This window comes from Cupressus sempervirens, chromosome 1 (assembly GCF_028749045.1).
Source record: "Cupressus sempervirens isolate cs-2001-9-10 chromosome 1, ASM2874904v1, whole genome shotgun sequence".
NCBI classification, from domain to species: Eukaryota; Viridiplantae; Streptophyta; class Pinopsida; order Cupressales; family Cupressaceae; genus Cupressus; species Cupressus sempervirens.
Window position 1 is genome coordinate 195276459 of NC_143118.1, and position 16125 is coordinate 195292583.

Here is a 16125-nt window from a genome sequence, read left to right on the forward strand (position 1 = left end):
TATAAAAGTAACATTAGAAGTAGGTACCAACAATATATTAAAACTAACAAAAGTTATTTAATGCACTAATGTTTTTCAAAAAATAGGTACACGAGCAAGGTCAATTATGTGTGTTGACATCAATAGGTGGACCATTTTGAATGTAGTGGAAAATAAATTGATGTTAATTTTATGTTTCCTCTACTACTAAATAGTACATTCGGTTCCTTTTTTGACAGATTAACAACAAGATTACACTATAGGTTAACCTATTTTTCCTTCTCCATCCTATTTAAATAAATGATTAATTCTATGCTTATTGTATTCAAATGAAATATGACTATTAAAAGTGAATCTTATAATATTGGGTAAGTACTAATTCATCATTCTCTTAAGTATTTGTTATGTACTGAGCAGATACAAGAATTGTTTAAATTGAGTGTGTAAGAAATTTACAGCGATTTCACAAATGAAAGGTATGTGGAGAAGAATGACATGGATTTCACTTGGCCATCTTACCTAACTTGGTCCTTGTGTTTGTGTTAGTAACCTTATGACTATTATGGGTATATTTATTTTATTTTTTATTCCATCCTACTCAGTGTTAAAATAGGACATCTGATGTTGAAAGTGAAACTGGTGCAACATTGTTTGTTTTCATCAACATTATAGCACTTAACTTTTATTTTTAGTTGCTTCTAGCTAGTATCCCATTTAATATTTATCCATTGCAAATTTCTTTGCTAACAATATTGTATTCTTTAGCTCATGATGAAGTCGAAACACCTCCTGTGCTCATCACTCTGATATTGTCGAGTGCATTATCAGCAATACGGAGCATGCAAACATCCTCAACTATGCCAGATACAACTAGTAAAACCTTGCTTTGCTATATTTTGTAATGTGCTAATCATGCATTGTTTTTTTTTTGTTGGGTGGGTTTTATACTCATGTACCTATTTTTTGCACTAATAGATAGACCTTTAATTGATAGAGCAACAGAGACCAGTACTACCGAAGCTGATCTATTTCCTAAAGTAGCCCATGTGACTAGTACTGGTTCATTTGCGAGGACATTATTGTTGAACAAGAAAAATATGTTTCTATTAAAATTATGAAAGGTTCCAGATACTTTAAAATTGTTATTATTTATAGTGTAATTATAGTTTACTTATACATAACTCATTTTGGACTGATAATCCCATGATGTTTTTTGCAGGAAATAATGTTTTCTTTGATCATTTTTTTGATATAAAATTGAGGATATTTGGACCCACCATACGTAAAAGGTACGTAGTTTCATATCATTGCTACAATATTTTTTGTTTCTTCCATTTATATTGTAATATATTAAAGTTATTGATCTAACAATTTTTATTTTTTTAAAAGGTGGAATGACTAGGGTTCTAAATTAAAAAATCAGCTCATTACATCTTTTGAGGACCTTTTTGGAAAAAACTTTTTTGACACTACCCTACTTCTCAAAAGAGCATCAAGACATATAAATATTGTGAGGACCAATATAGAAAGGGTCTAAAGGAGAACCCAAAGTATGACCATCCTCTTATGATTCCACTAATGGAGTGGAATGAAATAATAGAAGATAAAAAAGAGAAAAGGCTACGTGATAAAGGAAATGAACTAGAAGAGGGCAAAAGAAGGTATGTCATGATATTATTAAGTATAATGTAATCATGCACTAATTAGTGATCTTTGTAAATATATAATCTAACATATTTCAAATTGTTCATAGATTGTAGAACACATCAGTGGCTACAAAAGCGATAGTAGAAAAGGTTGGCCAATACAAACTTAGCTCTAGTGGCTATATGAATCTTCAATCTCAACTTGTAAGTAGCAGCAATGGAATTTCATATTTTTTTTAATATAATGTTGCAAAAAAATTTGTTTAATCAAATCATACATGCAAAACTAACGATATTAACCAAAAAATATAGGGCATAGAATTCAATGTAGAGCCCATGGATGAAGATTAAAAAATTGCCTTGAAGGAAGGCTATAAAGTCATGGCTGCATGTCTATGCGAAGAATCTAAAAGCCATACCCAAGAATCTCATGCACCAAATGAGACAAATGTAAATTGGTCAAATAAAAAGTAAATAAAATTTAAAAGTTGAGAAATTTCTTTTTTGGTGTTAGTTTGGAACATAAATTGACTGCATAACATTTCACTGCAGCCTTCATATCTTATCACAGAACCTGTGCATGATGAAGGCCATGATGTGCATCATAGTGATGGAGGTATTAATTATCTATTGGAAATTAATTACACAATTATGAATACAGTTTAACATCTTCAATTACAATTTGATGTACAACCTTTTTTTGAATATTTTAGAGCATGTTGAACATCATGGTGAAGGAGTGGAGCATGTTCCAAGTGTTTAGCATGTTGATGTGGTGGTAGATCAAGAAAAATGCATGTTATGTTGTACTAGTTGATTAAATACTTATAACAGTTAAAAAATGAAAAAGAGTATGCCAATTTAACCTATTTACTTGTTCTTACAATAGAGCCCCGTTTAGTGTAGCAACCTCTTGCTCCTCAAAATAGGAGGAGGCATCAAAATTTAACATTACATGTGCCACAAGAGGAAGAGAATGAGGAATATATTGATGCTCCTATCAGCCTTTTTCTTAAGAGAGCTAAGAAAAAAAAATAGAAGAAATGATTTTTTAAAAATTCTCTTTGATAAACCTTGTTTGATAAACTTTGTTGGATAATGAAAGAACATTTTTTAAAGTAATTATCTATATATGTTGCATATTAATGTTGATTTTTATTTCATGTTAATGAATATTTCTATGTGTTAATGAGGTCTTGATTAGTATTTTATATTAATGAATGTTATGTGATTGTATTGATTGAATGTTATAGTTCATAAATGGATGAATGAATGAATGAAATATTTAATTAGATGATAGTGGGGAATTTAGATTGATGTTAAGGGGAGGGGGGGTGAGGCCAGATGAACTTCCACCTTCATGTGGTTGGCCTTGTTAAGTAGAGAATATTAAAGCATTCTCTAAGCCAATTGAAGCTCAAATTAACACACCAAGGATATCTTCCTAACTAGCTAATAGTTTCTTTTCTTTGAGATAGATTTTCATGTCCAGTCCTTTATCAATCACTACCCTTTTAGGATCCTCAATTTCCTACTCTATTATTTAATTTTCTTCAAAACTATTACCAAAGTATTAATTTATTCTTGATCTTTACCAAGAAATATAATTTTGATACCGATACCTTTGCTTCCTTTAACTACTGTTCTATTGTATTCATTAGGTTTTCATCCCTCACCCACATTTTTTCAAACTTGAAAGGACATTTTTTTGGGAGTGAATCTTCAATGATATTTAGTTGAACTGCAAAGTGGTTTGAACTATAATTAGGGAGGATATGGGCTGAGACAATATATTGAAATCAATTGTTATTGAGATTCTTTGGTGATTCTCCACTATTTTTCTTTAGGATTCATTATAGCATTAAATTCACCACCTATAATAAAAATATGAATTCATTATAGCATTGAATTCATCATAACATTAAATTTAAAATTTGCAATAGTTTTGTTTGAAAATAAAATCATGTCCAACACATGCTTACACCAGCCTTCCTGTAGGGAACTGAGTGAGCATTTTCTGCTAGTGGATTGAGGTTGCCTACATAATGTATTGGCTTCTATACCAGCTTCATTCATATAAGAAAACTCTAGTAAGATTTTTATTTTTGTTGAGAAATCCATTTTTTTTCCAAGCACAAAATTTTAATATTCTAATGCTTGTGAGAGATAGGAAACTAACTAATAAGCACTACACATGTGATTCTTTCTTTCAATCAATTGTATTAAGGAACTTAGTGAAAATTTCTTGTATTACACTCTTGGAGATGGCGACCCAAAAAATTTGCAAAGTCAAGAATTGGGAAGCAAAGTTACATTCTCTTAAAGAGACATATTTTTTTGGTAAAAGAAACATATTTGTTTGGTAACCATTTTTTAACTTGCCTTGACATTTGATGCAAGGAGGAAGTGTTAATACATTCTTATTACCAAACTCTATAACTTGGCTACTTCCAATCCTACCAAACATAGTACCATCATGTTGGTAAATAGATTGTTCTTTCTTTGATAACTCTTAAAATGACCAAATGTTTGAAGAACAACTAAGTACAATAGTTGGGAAAATGTTACTTAATAACTAATTTCCCTCTGAATTATAGGTGTAGCTCCCTTGTAGGTGATTTTCAAAGAATTTTTTTGTTTCTAATCCTACTATGGTGTGTTCTTGACCAGAGAATAGAAGAGGTAAACCCAGTTAGACCTAAATAGGAATAACTCAGGCAATGGGTTGGTCCTAAAATGAGATCAAATCCAAAAATTCACACATCTTATGAATTCATGTAATTGATTATGAAGTTATCAAAACTTTTAGGATGAATAAAATGTAGGATGAAATGATATGAAGTCACGACAAGAAATATTCCTTCAAACTTTAGTAATTCTCTGATTACTTTATCAGCTCATTAAATTGAAAAGAGAAACAAAGCTTTGCTTGTCTTCAGATTTCTAATCTAACCAGTAACAAATACACTAACTAACATATGCATGGAACTATAAATAAATGGTATCAAATACTTCTATTCTTGTCTGTGCAATAAAAAGCATTTCACACCAAAAATTGTTGACCCCTCTATTATCAGAAGAAAATACATTTATAGTTTTCTATCATCTCTTAGTTCTAGAATAGATTGATTAACAATAGGTTATCATTGGGTCCTTGGGGTAAGTCGATCAATTGAGATGCATAAAGCTAAGCAAGATTGTTGAGATGGGTTTCACTACCAACACATTGGTCAATTTGACTAGGCAGGACTTGGATGATGTTGTTAGGATCATGGCTGAAATATATAGCCTTGGTCTTCTTGTTGGAGATAAATATGACATTAAATCTACAATTAGGTCAAAAAGGAGAAGGTTTGATGAAGTAGAGAGGAAGAAGCATACCAAACTCTTTTCTATCATGGATGAAAAACAATGCAAGAGTTATGAGAATGCCTTAGACACACTATCTCAAGAAGGTAATTTGTGCCTATCCATTGCTACATATGTTTGAATGGAAGAGATATCATTATACTTGGTTTTTGTGTGCACATATAGATTCTTTCTTACTCTATTTTGTGCTTGTTTTCCTTTGGGGGACATATAAGTTCTTGAGAAATTAATCAATTATATAATTTTACATGATAGTTGTAGTTTGTTCTTTTGTGAACAATATTTCATACTCTTGTATCCACATTTTCCTCATGTTTTCCTCTAGATATTCTCCTAAAAAAGTCACATAATTTAGATCATATTAGTAGGTAGCCTCTAAAGCTGTAAAAATAGTAAATACTTGTAGAACTATATATACCTTTGTGTAGAAATAGTTTCTTGTAATCACTCTTCCATTAAAATGAGAATTGAGATTTGTTTCATTATTCATATTGTTTCAAGTACCATTGTTGCACTGTTTGTAAAGATGAAATTGTTTTTTATGCTTCAACTCTTTAATGGGTTTTAAAACTTATCTTCTCAAATAGTGTCAAATATGGTAATTTTCTCTTCTAGGATCAGTTTTGTATAGTTTTTAGCATTGATGTTTTGGATCATACTTCAGGATGTCTAATACATCATGAGAAAAGGCATTTTGATTATGAATCATGTACTATGATCAACATTGATAGTAAAAACTATCTCATAGTCTATTTAAGAAGAGAAATTAATTATCTAATATAGATTGTGGAAATTTGATACACTTCATTAATTAAATCTGATACATATGTGACATGAACAATGATTAGTGGTGAAGGGGGTGAGATTTAATAGCTTCTAAGATTCATCGTTTATATATGAAATGTATTCTTTGATTTATTGGTTCTTTCTAATATTTAGTGAAGAGAAGCACTATATATATGGATTATAAGGGTCAATTAGATCATATGATGATAAATTAGTTGTGTTGTTGACACAAGTCTATCATTGGAAGAACCTAATGGAGATAACACTATGATTCTTTCATAGAATAACTATCCATTAAACTTGAATACGAACAATGATCATGTGTTGCTGCTCCAAAATAGTGATCATTTGAGTATTGTAGTGAGTGGACTAATGACACTACTTGGTAATAATAATTATTGTAGTGATCAGTAGCTCAAAGCTTGCAAAAATTAGATGAGAAGGTGCTCAAAAGAATCTAGAGAAGATGGTAAAGATAGGAAAAGAGAACACCCTTTTATTGTAACTGAACCAAGAGAACTTGCAAGAGGAAAAAAGAATGGGCTTGGCTATTTATTTGATCTCTATGAGCAGTGTGGCAAGTTTCTGCTGGATGTTTAGAACATCACTAAGGAAAGAGGGGACAAATGTCCTACAAAGGTATTTGTTTATAATGCTCTACAATCACCTCAAAAAGATAGTGCATAGAATTTGAAACCAAATCTTGGTTCTTTTATTCAAATAAGATTAGATAACTTATCAAGAGAGAGTGATATTGTTTGTGACATGGATCAAAGTGTATTTACTTGGTTGAAATAGTGTTTCGATCAATAGTGCAGTAACTCTTCTTACATGTTCAGAAAAATGTTTGAATGTGTGCTGAAATAAATGGTTGACATTGTTCAACATGCTTTTCTTTTCCATATAATGTTCATATTCATATTTAATGTGGTTGTGTTGGCATCCCTATTATCCATGACTTGATAATACTCTATTAAATTGATATTGATGTCTACAATATTGAATAGTTTTGTAGGTCTCTAGAAACCATAAGTGGAACTTGATTGGAAACCATGTGTTGTTGTTGGGAAAAGTGGTCTCATGGCTCTGTATGACATTTTTTTTAGTCAGGTTTGCAATAGCCTTAATCTTATGTATGATTTCCATATTTCTAATGCTCAATATACTTTATTAGGAGATAAATAGGAAAGAGAATTTATTTCAATACATTACACAAATTAAAGTATGTCTTGCTATCATTCAGTTGGATGTTGCATCGTCCAAAATTCTTGTAACTAATAATGAATTCAAGGATTCATAGTTTAGAAAATAATTGAGTGAAACTGTAGGTTCTTTGCTAGAGCTACACTTAGTTCCAATTTTCAATGTAAATGATGCAGTGAGCACAAGAAAAGCACCGTATAAGCTATTTATTCCTACAACAAATTTAAACCACATGCTTTATTTATAAGTATTCCAAATTTTTAATTTTTGTTTTATTTTGGCTAATTATTTGTGACATATTTTTTGAAAATTAGCTTACTTCCATACACTTACCTTTCCAAATGGTACATGGACCTATTTTGGACAACATTTAAACATGATAGAAAAAATCTTGTTAGATATGTTATGAGAAATCAAAATATTGTCTACCAATACATGCATATATCCAAGAGTTGAGAGACCTTCTCAAGTATTAGATGGAAGACCTATTACAATTTTTTTGCAAAACCTAAGAATTAAATTCACTTACCTTAAGACCATAAAGGGAAATTCTTAAACTCTTCTTAACATATCATGAACTTTAGACAATGCTAAAGGAAAGCTATTACTGAAATGATTCCCTCCATATCATTACACTATGTCCTCACAAATTACTTAACTTAAACAACTACATCAACATAGCTCATATATAGATGTTAAAAAAGATGGTTGTCACAATAAATGAATCAAACACAATAAAATTCATCAGAGAATATGAATTTTCATTGAGTTCATTGGAATATTTGTGCTCTTACTCTCAAATGGTTCTTTTATTTTAGGTGGATGCTTAAATTTTGTTAGACTTAATTAACTTTTGGTAGTCTTCTTTTTCAGTGGATTGAATTCTTCTTTTTGAAGCTGCCCTTAAACTAATTTTATATCATCCTACCTTTTTGATCTTCTACCACCATTGTTATGCATCACTTGAAAAAGTTGGCAACATCCATAGGACTATCACTTTACTCTTTTCTTATTCACTATGATTTAATAATGTTTGTAGTAGTTGCATAAGTTTCAGTAGGTTATTACATTCTAAATGGATTAAGAATCAAATGGTCATGGTATTAAATGTTTTAGGTTAAAGATCATTTACTAATTCTACTCTTAATATATATGAAATAGTGCTTTTATTGTAGGGAGATACTTAAATTATGAGTGTAATTGTCTTTTCAAAATCTTCTTTTACATTGGATTGAACTCTTCCTTTTCAATCTTCCCTCCCTTTTTATCTTTGACTACCATTATTATGCATAACTTAAAAAATTTGTTGATAGTCATGGGACTATCTCTTTATTTATCAACTATGAATTTTATAGCACACACATAAAAATTAATTATGTAATGCTTAATGACTACTCTTGTTGACATGCTCTAGTTTCTTTAAGACTTTTTTAAATCCAATAATTAGAGTCTACATAGATTAAGAAACCAACGGTCATAGTATTAAATATGTCATGCAAAACAACATTCACTAACTATGCTCTTAATGTGTCATTTGTAACAAGTCTTTCACTTAGGTAGATGTGTAAACTATCATAGAAAATTAAGTATATCATGCTTAATGCCATTTTGGTCTTAATATATCTATAGTAGTGCTTTCATTCTAGTTAGATGCTTAAACTATTAGGCTTTGAATAGATTTTGACACTATTTTCTTTGTTTATTGGATTGAGTTCTTCCTTTTGAAGCTACCCTTAGACTAATTTCATGTAACCATATCCTTTTGATCTTCTACTACCATTGTTATGTTGTTGATCTTAGATTGGTTTTGATAATTGAGTGTCAACACACTTAATAAATTTAATAAGTTCATGTCTCAAGCTAGTAATACATGCCAAGTATAATATGTATAGATGCCTAGTTGCAATGAGTGTCGAGTCACTCATGTCCCAGGCAAGTTCAAGTGTTAAGTGAACAATTGATGCCAAGAAAGTTCAAGTGTCGAGCAAGATAGAATTATAGTAAGTGTCGAGCATCAGTATTATCAAGTGTCAAGTAACACAGAATGGACCTAGTTATTTGTGATGGCAGAAACAACTATGTAAACCTTTTTTGAGCTGACTTATGGACAGATCTCAAAGATTTGAAGATAAGATTGAATTTATTTGGATTCCCTATGCAATCAACATGCAACCAATCAGAAATATGGATGAATCTCAATCGTAGATTCATACCTAACCCTAAGCCACCAAAGTCTTTTTAAAGGGGAGATGAAGCTCTATAATTTAGTATGAGAGAGAGTATTAGTGAATACATATGAGGAGATGATGATAGAAAATATTTGAAGGAAATAAAAGGGGTGAATTAATAAATATACATTCAAGGTGACTTAGAAGGACAAAATTGTAGAATCAGTTTGCAGAATAGAGGATTGAGGATATAGAAATTTCATATCATATTAGAAAGGATAAAGATGGATTGAATTGAGATATGAAATCAACAATACCAAATTGTAAATAGTTAAATCAAACATTCTACTATACTTTCTAACAACTGTATCAATAGGATGAAATCCTTTGTACTAAGGTTGACTTAATAGTCATACTGAAATCCTTTAATAGGGTGACATTCCAAGTGAGTGTTCTAAAGTCCTTTAGCAAGGCACACTTTTAATAGGGTGTTAAAATCCTTTAACAGGGTGGGATCTAACAATCCTTTGTAAGCCTTTAATAGGGAAGATCATGAGAATGGTCAAACTATGTAACCTTAACAGGTGAATTTTATTCCTGCAATAGTGAAGAATTGTGGGTGTCATCCCCACTCTAGTTTTACCTTCTCATTGGAGGGTTTTTGGGTAATCATATGTGGTGTCAAGTGTTTATGTGGATGCATTTTCTTTACATGTTATTTTAATATGTTTATGCGTGCATTTTTTTAAAGTTAAAATTTTTATTGATTAGAGATTAGTACTTTTGATTCACCCCCCCCCCCCCCCCCCCTTAGAAGTATACATTTCCCATTTGTATTTCCAACAACTGGTATTAGAGCTAATTTTTCATCAGGAGAAACCTTGCAGCTTGGAGGAAAGATCTTGAGATGGAAGTTTACAAGTTGGGAAAGACCATTGAAAATCAGGAGATTGAGATACATCTCTTACTACAACAACTAAATGAAGCTAGATATGCATTAAAAAGTTCACTAAAGAGAAGGAAAGAGATTGCTATGGCAGAAAATAACATACAATACAAAAAGATAAGCACCAAAAAGTTATTTGTAGATGGTAACTCTTATGAATTTGATCTAGCAATTGTAGATCTAATGGATAAGAATAGAGCACAAGCTAAGGAGATTAAAAATCTCAAGTTGGAACAAGAATCACAAGCTATATTGCTATGTGGAGTGACTGAACAAAAGAAGAAAGCTATAGAAAACAAGGCTATGATTGAAGAAGATAAAAGAATTTTGAAAAATAGATTGGAAGAAAAATCAGCAGAGCTATCTAGGATCTCAAACATACAATTAGACACCCTAAGACAAATGATGAATGCCCATCATGAGTTGAATGTCAAGGACATTGAGATAACTACATTGAAGTTGTAGAATGAAAAATTGTAGAATGACCTGAAAAGAGAAAAGGAATTTGCTAAAAGTTTCAACAAGCCAAATGAAGCCATCAAGTACTTTGAGTAACTACTAAAATCCCCTAGATCCAATAAAGACACATCAAGATTGAGCTACTCAAGCACTGAAGAAGGATAAACATCCAAAGCTACTAAGGAAAGAAACAATAAATGTAAGAATTCTAAACCTACTTGTCATCATTGTGGAAAGAAAGGACATACAAATAATGTTTGCAGGAGTAAGAATGCTAGTCAGAATGCTAAGCAAAGAACATGACTTATTTCCACAAATGCAACAAAAAAGGTCATCAGGCATATGAATGCAGAACCAAAACCATGCATGTACCAAAATTTGAAGGACATTGCTACAATTGTCAAAAGTTTGAACACAGAGCCTTTAAATGTAGATCCAAGTCCACATGGTCATCAAACAAGTCAACAAAGGGAAGAAGCTATGAAAATTCCTATAACTAGGACTACAATACAAGAGATAGCTATCATTATTATCAAGAGTTTGGAAAAATCCTTGAGAACTGCATAAGAACACAGTTCGCTAGTAGCTACAATAGATGGTTGAGTCAAACTACATGTTTTAGCTATTTGAAGACTCTTCATATTAGCAAGCACTTCCTACCAAGGAAAAAGGCACCTAACTCAGAGTTCAATAAGGGAAAAGGCAAGGTAGATGTTGAGAAAATTAGAGAAGAGATGGACAAAAGATGGATGAAACACATCAAATGAAGGGATCACTTCACCTAAAAGGTCAAGTGATCACATCTCATCAAACTAAACAAAAAGGAGGTATGTGGGACTGATATTTAAATGCTTCATCATACATCAATTCCAAGATAAGTTAGTACTAAAAAGGATAAATTAGCATGAATATAGATACAATTTAAAAAGGAAAAACCAAAGTTAAATCTTTAAGTTTTTCACATTATTGCCAAGTGTGAAAAGTCCTCTTCAATTGTCAAGTAAATTCTAGTATGTGTCGAGTTGACAATCAAATCTAGTTGAAGCCAAGTTAGTAGTAGCTTCCAAGTGAAGGAAATTTCTATAGAATCTAAGTAAAGGTAATTCTTTTAGCTATTGAGTGATGGGAAAATCAGTGGATGCTGATTAAAATAGAAATCACATTTGGAGCCGAGTTTACAACTGTACATGTACTATGCAATAAATGCTATTTTTTGAAAGGGTATAAGGCCAAGCTTTGACCTTTTTTATCATTACAAACATAGAGAAAGATAAAATAGAGAAAAGAAGCAATCTACAAGAAATATTGAAGCATTTCATGGATTCTATCAATGATTGAGCATCATTTCATCAATCTAAAGGTATTCTTCACCTATCGACTTATGCAGTTACACAGTTTATATATTTGTTGAAACCCTAGTTTGCAAAATGGCCTCTAGATCTAAGAATCCTAAGGATAAGGAACCATTTGAAGTTCAATTAGTGAGAAATGAAGTTAAGTAACCAAATTTTAGAACCATACCAAAGGTTGCATACAAGAATGATCAAGCAGGTGCATTATCAGTTATTCCACCCAAGGTTATAATCGTACAAGATGTAAGGAAATGTCATAACTGCAAGGTCAAAGGAATTGGAGACATGGAAATTTTTTAGGCATATGATAAATTATGTGAAAATGGAGTGTTAAAGGAAGAGTTCAAGATTGTTGAGAGAAAGGGACTAACTTGTGCCCTAGATTTCCCCAGCATCTTCAAAACTAAATGGATCAGAATTGTCCTAAGAAGAATACATAATGGTTGTTTATGGCTGGAAGGTGGACCCATCAAACTTTTAAAAAAAATTGTACATAGGGTTACATGATACCCAACCCTAAATTGGTCCAAGACTGAAAAGAGAGATCTAAAGAAGTGATTGAGCAAAATACAGGGGCAAAATGGAACAAATGTGGAATGACAATTGATACTATCAAAGATTCACTTCTTGAATTTGTCGTAAGGTTCATATCACACAAATTCTATTAGTCAAGCAAATTGAATAGTGTTCCATGTATAGTAGTTGATGTAGGATATAAGATTGTAAAGAAAGATTATACGTATGATCTTGCAAAACTACAGTTGCAACAAATAATGGAGAACCTAGGAGCAATAAGGAAATCTAAAAGTGCTCAATACAAATTTGGTTCAATATTGGTACACATATTCTTTTATGTTAAAAATGAATTTCCATCTTTTGGTAGAGTAGGATGTAAGACCAATAGGTTAGTGGTTGTACAAATAAATGAGTACATTGAACAAATGGGAGACAATTTTGAGTTAGTGATGACTAGTTACTTTGAGGATTTCAAGCAATCAATGAAATAGAGGCTGAGGATTCCTATTTCCCTAGTGGAGAAATACTATAATGACATTTTCTTTCTAATAGAAATTGACTACACCTTCATCCATGTTGTAGTGCCTAGAGCTATATAGCTAAGGCCTTTGGGTTATGAAATCAACATTGATGAAGCATCAACTACCATCACTGCACTTTTTACAGAAGAAGTTGATAAGAGTACCAAAATCTTTGGTAGCTATGATGTTATGAAATCAAAGGTTGAAATGGAGTTGGAAACATCCTCAACTCTAAAAAAGAAAGATAAAATGGTGAGGAAGCTAAAATCCAAGTTTGGTGAAGGAGTTGAAGGCAATGATGAAGATGATGATGAAGAAGAAGAAGAGGAAGAACAAGAGCAAGGCCAAGAACCTCTTGCCCTAACCCAAGGCATGGGTGAAGATGAAGAAGAAGAAGGTTCTAAGGAGGAAAAAGTCAAGGAAGCACCAACCAAACAAGAAACAAAGAAGAGAAAGGCTAAGACACGACCTACAACTCAACCAAAAGGAAAGAAAACTGCTAAACCAAGTCCTACAAAGCCTGCTGCTCTAGCTACAAGAGCCACCACTCAAAAGGCCAAGGAGAAAGTAAAGGAAAAGAAAAATTCTACTAAACAAAAAGGTCTAGTTTAGAAGAAACTAAGGAGAAATATATGGCACAACTTGAGTCTGATAATGAAAGGACCAAGTTAGAAGACACAAGCCAGTTCAGAGTGGTAAGTCATGCTCCCAAGTCTGATATTGAAAACATTTGTGATAATGTTAGGGATAATGCAAAGTTAACTAGTTTGAAAAATATTGAATTTAATAAATTGAGTATAGAAGACCAGAGTATGATTGATGAATTAGTGTATGCCATGATGGAAAAATTCAAGAGTACCCCTCTTGAAATTGACAATACAATGCGCAAAGATTTATATTCAATTGTTGAGAATAAATGGCATTATTTCCTAAATATGGAAAAAGAAATAAGAGAATCTACATTGCCACAAGTGATGATAGAATTGTCAAAAGGGAAAATAAAAAAGGTAAATAAGAAACATGGTAGCAAATTTGCACCCAAGTATAGGGCATTCAACATTCTTCAAAACAAGATTGAAGATGTAAAGAAATCCACTCAAATGTGGAAGTTGATATATGGCTTGACTACTGTCAAGGAAGGAGAAGAGGATCCCTTCAAGGCAAGGAATAATGGAGAAGATGAGGATGATAATAAGGAAGGATAAACTGAGAAAGGAAAGGGAGATAACACAATGGAGGAGACACAACAAAGGAAGATGAAATCCTAAAAGCTGAGGAGTAGCAAACAAAACAGAGTGTGCAAGACACATAATTGCCACCATTAAGCCCTTCACATGACACAAACATACTTGTAGAAACAATACAAGTGAAAGATGTTCCTAACAACTCAGCTCAGAAGATTAATCCACTAACTATAGAGGATCTAAAGAAGATCCTTGACCAATCCACACTACAAGCTAAATTGTGTGATAATCTAGTGTTGGTCAGTGTTGATGAGCTACAAAAAGTAGTAGCTGACATAACTAGGGATAAGGTGAATACACAACAACCACCTTCTACCATCCCTACAACTACTAGTGGTCAACCTACTGTGAAAACATTAGAGGATACATCAGCAAAGGTTGACACCACAATAAAAGTTGTTATGATTGAACAACAGGCTCAGATTGTAGAGGAGCCCACAAAGGAACAAGCAAGACAAATAGATGCTTCTATACCTACTACACAAACAAAAGGTGCACCACAAATAATTGTGAATTATCAAGGAAGATCAAAAGAAGACAAGGACATTCCAAAGGAAAAGGAGCAGGAAGCCATACACACATTGGTTGATTTACCAACAACTAGCACTCCTACCAAAGTTCTTCAAAATCTGAGCACTAATGCAATGCCACTTCAAATTTTTTCACTAGGCTTGAGTTCAACAAAGGTTGTAAGGGTACTTCACTATGGTGACCCAACACTAGATGAAGAAATAGTTATACCAAAATATGACTATGCAACCATTTACTCAGAGAAGATTAATATCATGCAAGAGGCATTAGAAAGAAAGAAGAATCAAGAGATACTCAGGAAGGAGTATAAACAAAGGAAAGCACTACATGAGATCAAATACATCTTTTAGATGCCTTCAGCTTGCAAAAAATTGATGAAACCAAGCCTATACTAGAATAATTATTAGAAATTGTTGAGCAGGTGACAAATGAAGACTAGGAAACTAATACAAAACTCATGGAATGGTCTAAGAAGAAATTTCAAGGAAAAATCAATGAGAAGATATCTAGTGGAACAACACTATTACAAGTAGAGTTGGCTATAAAGATTGAAAAAGTGAAGAAGGTACTTGAGAATATATTCTTGCTATACACAAAATTGTGTGACCCCACACTCTTTACACAAGAGACAAGCCATAGGATTTTGAGTCTAGAAAGGAATTTGAAGATTTCAAGTACACAACTACCTCAAAATCCAACTCAAGGTGAGAAGAATTTACATGCAGTGCTTCACACAAAAAAAGAACTAGTTGTATTAACAACAAAAGAGACTAACACAAGAGCCAAGCTAGTCCACATTCAAGCCTCCCCCACCCCTCACATGGAAATACTATAGAAGGAACTAGCCTATGCTAAAAAAATGCTAAATAAAGATCCTAATCTTTCAACTTTGTATGGCTTAGTTGACCTTGCAGCAAAGACATCCATCCAAATCAAATCCTTAGATGTTTCAATAGACAACTGGGATGCTGCTCTCAAGATTGTAATGGAAGTTAACAAGAATTTTCTAGATAAATACACACTCAGTGTATATACCCTTTGACATAAGTGTCAAAAAGGGGGAGAATAAATGTAATGGAGATCAATGCTAGGGGGAGACAAATATGCAAGGGGGAGACATGTGAAAAAGGGAGTTGCAAAGATAAAAGTAAACAGAGAAAATTTTGAACAATTTTGAAGTTTTGTATATATACCAAACTGGATGTATATTATACTCGAGGGAGATTAGATTCATCATGTATAATTAACTGTTTTTGCCACTCATGTCAAAGGGGGAGATTGTTGACCTTAGATTGGTTTTGACAATTGAGAGTCAACACACTTAAGAAATTTACTAAGTTCATGTTGAGCTAGTAACACAAGCCAAGTATAATATGTATAGATGCTGAGTTGCAATGAGTGCCAA

At 32.3% G+C, this 16125-nt stretch overlaps 1 pseudogene; it reads left to right on the forward strand.

Moving 5' to 3' along the window:
• Window positions 1-2006: 2006 nt before the first annotated feature.
• LOC149576779 (floricaula/leafy-like protein) lies at window positions 2007-6467 on the forward strand (annotated as a pseudogene).
• Window positions 6468-16125: the final 9658 nt, after the last annotated feature.